This window comes from Saimiri boliviensis, chromosome 14 (assembly GCF_048565385.1).
Source record: "Saimiri boliviensis isolate mSaiBol1 chromosome 14, mSaiBol1.pri, whole genome shotgun sequence".
NCBI classification, from domain to species: domain Eukaryota; kingdom Metazoa; phylum Chordata; class Mammalia; order Primates; family Cebidae; genus Saimiri; species Saimiri boliviensis.
In genome coordinates, this window is record NC_133462.1 from 3,921,233 (window position 1) to 3,929,842 (window position 8,610).

Here is an 8,610-nt window from a genome sequence, read left to right on the forward strand (position 1 = left end):
CTGTATGTCTGTCTCTCGCCTCCCCCCTTCTCTTTACTTCCCACTGCCCTGGGAGACACAGCTTTTACACCTGTATTAGGCCATTCACAGAAAATGCACAGAAGTCACTCTGCTCCCTGGTGGTCTAGTGGTTACGGTTTGGTGCTCTCACTGCTGCAACCCAGGTTCAATTCCCAGTCAGGGAACAAAAAGCCACTCTGCGATTTTTCCTTAACGAAAAGTTGTTACTTTATGTTAGCACTGGCTTCCAGGTGCTGACCAAAGTGATGGACCCCTCTCCTCACTTGACTCTCTAGCAGACTTTTGGTAGGGGTGAAACTATTTTAAGAATAAGAACAGGCCGGGCGCGGTGGCTCAAGCCTGTAATCCCAGCACTTTGGGAGGCCGAGGCGGGTGGATCACGAGGTCGAGAGATCGAGACCATCCTGGTCAACATGGTGAAACCCCGTCTCTTCTAAAAATACAAAAAATTAGCTGAGCATGGTGGTGCGTGCCTGTAATCCCAGCTACTCAGGAGGCTGAGGCAGGAGAATTGCCTGAACCCAGGAGGCGGAGGTTGCGGTGAGCCAAGATCGCACCATTGCACTCCAGCCTGGGTAACAAGAGCGAAACTCCGTCTCAAAAAAAAAAAAAAAAAAAAAGAATAAGAACATTGATATGGGGAGGTTGTCATGGTCCCAGTCACAGAAACAAGGGCCTGTGGCTCAGGCTTTTGGGTGAAAGCTTATATGACAAAGTCGGTTTTCTTTTTGGAGATGGAGTCTTTGTCGCCCAGGCTGGAGTGCAGTGGCGTCATCTTTTGTGTCTATCTTTGCATCTTTATTTTTAACAAATTCTGTGCAGGGACTTCATACCCATGCAGAATGCTAACCGTTGGCTGGGCCCTCCCTCTCCTCACCTGACCACTTCCCCTGTTGACACTCAGTTTCTCTGCACACTTCCCATGGACGGGAACTGCCTAGCCTTGTTCCCTTATCACATCAAGTCCAGTGTCTCCGAAAGTTGGCTCTCTTGTCGCTCCTAAAACCCTTAGCAAACAAAACACTGTTCAAGTCCTCTGCCTTTAAGTCGTAAAGACATCAAAGGTATCTTGGATATAAAGCCAAAAAGATTCCCCAACCACCTAGTTCCCCCAGATACCTTCCATAAAGGGTGCTGCCTCTCCTCATCCATCCGCTTCCTTCCAGTGCATGTCAAAAAACATTTTGCTCCTTGGGTTTTTCAAGTAACTACAAAGTCTGCCTCACTACAGATAAACTCCTAACTCCCTGTAAAGTAAAATAGCCAAGCTTTAAAACAAAACAGCCACCCACAGGGGTCTTTAAATGCTCCAATGGTCCGGACACCCTGGCGAGTTGTTACTGAAATGGCAGGTTACCCAAACCAGTTTCCTTAAACAACGGCTTTAGTCCAAAATCCGCCTCTGTGGCTCTAGAGCTCTTGTGTCATTCACAGTCCATGCTCCAAGGTCCTAAGCCAGACCTCACCCAGTTCTGCCCCCGTTTTTCCTTAGTTCAGCCAGTGTGGAAAAAAAAAAACCCCAAAAACCTCCTAAAAAAGTTTTTCCTTCTACTCAGCCTAACTGGAACCCAAATACCTCAGAGGGAAGTAAAGCTTTAAGCAATTTCCACCAGCATCTCCTTGTGGGCATTAGAAAAGCCGCTCAAAAGCACGCAAATCCATTGCAGCACTGTTTACAATAGCAAAGACCTGGAGCCAACCCAAATGTCCATCAACAATAGACTGGATAAAGAAAATGTGGCACATATACACCATGGAATACTACACAGCCACGAAAAACGAGGAGTTTGTGTCCTTCGTAGGGATGTGGATGAATCTGGAACCATCATTCTCAGCAAACTGACACAAGAACAGAAAATCAAACACTGTATGGTATCACTCATAGGCGGGCGTTGAACAATGAGAACACACGGACAGAGGGAGGGGAGCATCACACGTTGCGGTCAGTTGTGGGGACTAAGGGAAGGAGAGCAGTGGGTGGGGTGGGTGGGGAGGGTGGGGAGGGATACCCTGGGGAGAAATACCAGAGAGAGGTGACGGAAGGCAGCAAACCACCTGGCCATGTGTGCACCTATGCAACAATCCTGCATGATCTGCACATGTACCCCAGAACCTAAAGTACAATTTTTTAAAAACCCCATAAATCTGTCTAAAACAACTAAAGTTGTCCGGGGGCCCGATGAGTAACCTAAAGCATTTTTAAAAAGCCTCCAAAAGGCCTATCAAATTTACACCCCAGTTAATCCAGTGGCCCCCCAAAACAGCCGTGCTATTAATTCGGCATTTGTGGCCCAGGTAAGTCCAAATATTTACGAAAAAGTTACAAAAACCTAAAAAATTCATTAAAATAAACATTTCCCAGCTCCTAAAAATAGCTCAAAAGGTTTTGTAACAATCAAAACCATAAAAAACAAAAACAGCCTGCTCTGGCAGCTAGAAAGGCCTCAAAAAGGCAGGCAAAACTCTTAGTGGCCGCACTCCAAAAAGTTCAACACAAGCCTTCCAAGTTGTCTATAAGCCTTAACGGCATCGGCAAGTCTGGTCCAAAAAGCTAATAAATTAACCCTGGGCCAGAATTTAACCCTTACAGTTCCCCATGCTGTGAAAACGTGGGTGCACGGTGCTTCCGGTAAATCAATGTCAAACGCCCGCATATCACAGTACCAACGTTTGCTGTTCAATCAGCCTCGTTTAACCTTCTTCCCCACACGGTGCTCAAATCCAGCTACTCTACTTCCTAATCCAAACCTAACTGCACCTGTCCATAATCGCCAAAAGCTGTTAAAAACTGCAAAAACTGGCCAACCTCATCTCCAGGATGTTCCTTTAAAAAAGGCAGATGCCGCAGTATTTACTAACAGTAGCAGCTTCCTTAAGCAAAAAAGTGCAAAAAGCCGGTGTGGCCATCACCACAAAAACAAATGTTCTGCGGGCCCACGCCCTGCCAGCCAGAACTTCAACGCAAAAAAGCTAAGTTGGCTGCCTTCACTCAAGCTCTGCAGTGGGGTGCCTGCAATCCACTGCAAAAAACATCAAAACAGGCCGGGCGTGGTGGCTAACGCCTGTAATGCAAGCACTTTGGAGGCCAAGGCGGGTGGATCACCTGAGGTCGGGAGTTCAAGACCAGCCTGACCAACATGGTGAAACCCCGTCTTAGAAATAAACAAATAAAAACAAAAAAACATCAAAACAGCAGCAACAACAACAACAAAAACCCAAAACACAGTCATCATCCAAAAAAAATCAAAGGGCAAACTCCGCCACCCAAAAGGCAGCCCAGCTCCCGGTCATGCCTTTAACCCGACTGCCTGCTGTGTCCTCTGGCAGCCTGACCTACCCAACCACCCAACACACTCTCTAAAGAAAAAAGCAGCAACAATAACAAAAAACAAAAACAAGCATCGAACATTGAGGCCAGTAAAAACACAAATAGTCGGTAAATTCTCCCAAATTCCAAACGTTTCCTGCCCTGTGCCCTGAAAAAAGCCTTGGCTGGTTGCCTCCATTCTTCCACCCACTTAAAAAAGTAAAATGAGCCCAGCTTTTAAAAAAATTGTTTTAGGCCGGGCGCGGTGGCTCAAGCCTGTAATCCCAGCACTTTGGGAGGCCGAGGCGGGTGGATCACGAGGTCGAGAGATCGAGACCATCCTGGTCAACATGGTGAAACCCCGTCTCTACTAAAAGTGCAAAACATTAGCTGGGCATGGTGGCGCGTGCCTGTAATCCTAGCTACTCAGGAGGCTGAGGCAGGAGAATTGCCTGAACCCAGGAGGCGGAGGTTGCGGTGAGCCGAGATCGCGCCATTGCACTCCAGCCTGGGTAACAAGGGCGAAACTCCGTCTCAAAAAAAAAAAAAAAAAAAAAAAAAATTGTTTTAAATTCCTCGCCTTCAAAACGTAACCAAGCAGCCTCCCAACGCACAGCCTGCGCACGGGTAAACGCCAAATAAAAACCAAAGCCTAAGCTGGGTCACTGCCTCCGGGAACATGGCCCCAACATAGGTAAAAAAATAAACTTCACGAAAACAAAGCCACACTGGGCGGAATATGTGTCTCCTAGTAATGGCAAACACTTTTTCTAAATGAATGAAGGCATTTGCCACCAAAAACAAACCTGCCTCCACCGTAAATTCTTATTCAATAAAATCATCCCTCAACATGGGCTGCCATTTGCTATAAAATCTAATAATGGGCCAGCCTTCACCTCGTCCATAGCTCAGTCAGTAAGGCATTAAACGTTCAATAAAAACTCCATGATGCCTATCAACCTCAAAGCTCTAAACGCGTAATTTAAACCTTAAAACGCATAATTCAAACCTTAAAAAAGTACTCTCACAAAATCAATCTTAAAAAACGGTAAGGGTTAAACAAACCTCCTTCCTTTAGCCCTTCTTAAAGTCGAATGCACTCCTTGAAGGCAGGTTTCTCTCCTTTTAAAATCATGTATAAAAGGCCTCTGCCTATATCGCCTAAACTAAAAAATACCCACCTAGCAAAAATACCCCAAGCGAACTTGTTACAGTACCTGCAGTCTCTCCGACAGGTTCAAGACATCGGCCGGCCACTCCCCCAGGAAGCACGCCCGAATCCTGCTTGTTTATATCTCCTCTACCTGCTCCCTCAATTACTTCCTAAATTTCATTCAACAGCGCATAGCGTCTGTCAAGCTTTTGCATCTCAAAACCCAATATAACCCTCTTGTTATAACGAAAAAGTCAATGCTTTAACTCCCTGAAAACAAGTGGGAAATGTGACAACCTAACTTGTGCTAGCCTGACCGACTCCATCTTGGCTGTGAGCCTGACCGACGCCATCTTGGCTGTGAGCCTGACCGACTCCATCTTGGCTGTGAGCCTGACCGACTCCATCTTGGCTTCTCCCCGCCCCACCGTTTCTCCCTTGAGTGCATACCTGGGCCACACTGTGCTGGGTCATGTTGTGCTTAGAACTATAGAAACATGTAACCGTTGTAAACACATCCTGCTGGACAGGCCCCCTTGCTGCCGTGATCCCCCCTTGACTGATTATATGGAAAGTACCGAACGCCCCCCTTGGTAACCAGCAATCACGGGAACTGCTCGTGTACACCCTCCTCAGTTAATCAACAATCACAGGAGCCTCCTGCCTCCTAGTTACCAGCCTCCTCCCCTAACCTGCCTGTTCTGCTTCTGTAAAATTCCGCTCTGCCCCCTTACCCTGAGCAACATATAAATGGAAATCAAACCCCTTCCTCGGGGCCGCGAGATTTTAAGTGTGAGCTGACTCTCGGTTGCCAGCAATACAGGACTGACAATCAGATTTCAGAGCGTGGCGTTTTCCTATCTACTCGCTCGGGTATAACATTTGCAGTGAGCCAAGATCTCACCACTGCATGCCAGCCAGGGCAACAGAGTGAGACTCGGTCTCGAAAAAGAAAACAACAACAACAAAAAAAACGTGGGTGAGCTCACACATGCACTGCGGGATGAAAGGCCACAGAGACAGAAGATTGCTGTCGCAAGCCCCCCGCCGAGAGTCTTCTCCAGGAACTGCATCCACTGGCGCCCTGATGATGGGCTTCCTGGGCTCCGAAAGTGGGAGAAAATAAATTTCTGTTGTTTAAGCCGCTCAGTATTTCATTATAGCAACCTGAGCTGACTAAGACTATCCTCCGCCATACAGGATTGTCTGGGTCCCAAAACCAGAGCGCTGAGGATGGGAAACCCTGTTGATTATAAGAAGACAACCCTCTAAAGATGTTTACATAGGAGACGTTTACCTGGTCAGAATTTTAAAAGAAAGTAGACATAAAAATGCTTGTTTCCAGCCAGACCTGGTGGCTCACGCCTGTAATCCCAGCACTTAGGGAGGCCGAGGTGGGTGGATCACAAGGTCAGGAGTTCGAGACCAGCCTGACCAACATGGAGGAACCCCATGACTACTAAAAATACAAAATTAGCTGGGCATGGTGTCACATGCCTGTAATCCTAGTTACTCGGGAGGCTGAGGCAGGAGAATTGCTTGAACCCAGGAGGCAGAGGTTGTGGTGAGCTGAGACTGTGCCATTGCACTCCAACCTGGGCTACAAGGTCGAAACTCCAACTAAAAAAAAAAAAAAAAAAAATTTACCCAGGCGTGATGGGGCATGCCTGTAATCCCAGTTACTTGTGAGGCTGAGGCAGGAGAATCACTTGAACTGGGGCAGTAGGTTTCAGTGAGCCGAAACCGAGTCACTGCTCTCATCCTGGGCAACAGAGCGAGACTCTGTCTCAAAAAAAAAAAAAGAAAATATATGTCCACAGAGTAGCTTGCACATGAATGTTTATAGCAGTTTATAACATCATACCTGTAATGCCAGGACTTTGGGAGGCTTAGGCAAGGGCATCACTTGAACCCAGGAGTTTGAGACTAGCCTGGGCAACATGGTGAGACTCTGTCTCTAACTGAAAAAAAAAAAAAAAAAAAAAAAAAAAAGAAGAGGTTGCGGGCGGTGGCTCAGGCCTATAATCCCAGCACTTTGGGAGGCTGAGGCAGGAGGATCACAAGGTCAGGAGTTTGAGACCAGCCTGGCCAACATGGTGAAACCCTGTCTCTTCTAAAAACACAAAAATTAGCCAGGCATGGTAGCAGGAATCTGTAATCCCAGCTGCTCAGGAGGCTGAGGCAGAAGAGTCGCTTGAACCCGGGAGGCGGAGGCTGCAGTGAGCCGAGATTGCTCCACTGCACTCTAGCCTGGGCAACAGAACAAGACTCTGTCTCAAAAATAATAATAATAATAAAAATAGGAAAAAAAAAGAGAAGAAGGAGAAGAAGGAAGAACAGGAGGAGGAAGGGGAAGAAAACAGTGGCAATTCTTCATTACTTCGGATCTAGCAGTGAATTCTTACATTTGACACCAAAAGCACAAACAACAAAATAAAAATTGGTCATTATCAACTGATAATTGGACTTTAACCAATTCAACTTTGTTTTATATAAGAAACAAACAAAAAAGAACAAAATCACTAGTGCTCAGAGAAGCAGACATGGATGCCAGTCTTAGAGCACCGGGAGCAGTGGAGTGGCATGAGAGCCACCAGGCTGGAAGCCATGGCCCCCAGACGTTGGCTCTGGTGTTGGAGGTGTCGGTAAACTTGTGTGTGCTCTAACCGTCAAAAAACTAGCAGGAAGTGTCCGAGAGAGCCAGCGAACTGACTCTTTTGAGGAGGAAGTGGTCAACGTGTCAAGTACAAGCGTGGAGGAGCAATCATGAGAACGGCTGAGCAGGTCACTGTCTGTTCCAGGAAGCTCATTAGCGTTGGTCACACAGACAGCTTCAGAGGAGGTGAGAGGGGCCAGTTTCCAGCAGGTGGGGAGCGCATGCAAGAGGTCAGAACAAAGGCGGCCAGTGTGGGTTATGCCTTAGGGAACGCGGGGCCCAGAGCCACGGACCAGTGAGGGTCACTGGGAGTGGGTCTTCTGGCTGGGTGTGGTGGCTCACGCCTGTAATCCCAATTACTCTGGAGGCAGAGGCAGGAGAATCGCTTCAACCTGGGAAGTGGAGGTTGCATGAGCTGAGATTGCGCCACTGCACTCCAGGCTGGGTGTGCAGAGTGAGACTGTCTAAAAAAAAAAAAAGAAAGGTTGATCTCCTAGAAGTGAGAGTAGGTAGAGGTTACCGGGGTGTGGGTAGGAGGGGAGTGAGATGTTGGTCAAAGGGCAGTTATAAGATGAGTTAGTTCTGAGGATTTGATACACAGTATGGGGATTATGGTTAACATGAACAGGTTTGTTTTTTTTTTTTTTTTTAGAAATGGGGTTTCACCATGTTGGCCAGGCTGGTCTTGAACGCCTGACCTCAGGTGATCCGTCCACCTCAGCCTCCCAAAGTCCTGGGATTATAGGTGTGGCCCACTGCACCTGGCCAAATGACTCTTTCTCTGTTGCAATTCCCCTGTCTTGATGAATTGGCTCTGTCTAGGCACCAGGCAAGCTGAATCCCTTGGGCAGTTACAGCTTGAGTCCAACATCGATGGAGCTGAAGGCCATTATCCTAAGCAAACTAACTCAGGAACAGAAAGGGAGGAAGGAAAGGATTGAAAAACTATCTATCCAGTGCTGTGCTTATTACCTGGGTGACAAAATAATCTGTACATCAAACCCTCATGACATATAACTTACCTGTATAACAAATCTATCTACCTATCTATCTATCTATCATCAGTCATCTACCTATCAATCATCTGTCCGTCATACATCTCTCTACCTATCATCTTTCAATCATCTGTCCATCATCCAGCTATCACCTATTAATCAATCTATCATTTATCATCTCATCTATCAATCTATCTATTATGCAAATATATAAGATGTAATCAACTGCTGTATTTAGGTAAAACCATACAAGATTTCCTTTCACTATTCTGGCAAAATTTCCTGTAAACTTTCTATTTTAGAAAGTTATAAGGGACCAGGTGTGGTGGCTCACGTCTGTAATCTCAACCCTTTGGGTGGTCATGGTGGGCAGATTGCTTGAGGCCAGCCTGGGCAACATGGTGAAACCCTGTTGTATCTACAAAAGATACAATTAGCTGGGTATGGCGGCACATGCCTGTAGTCCAAGCTACTTGGG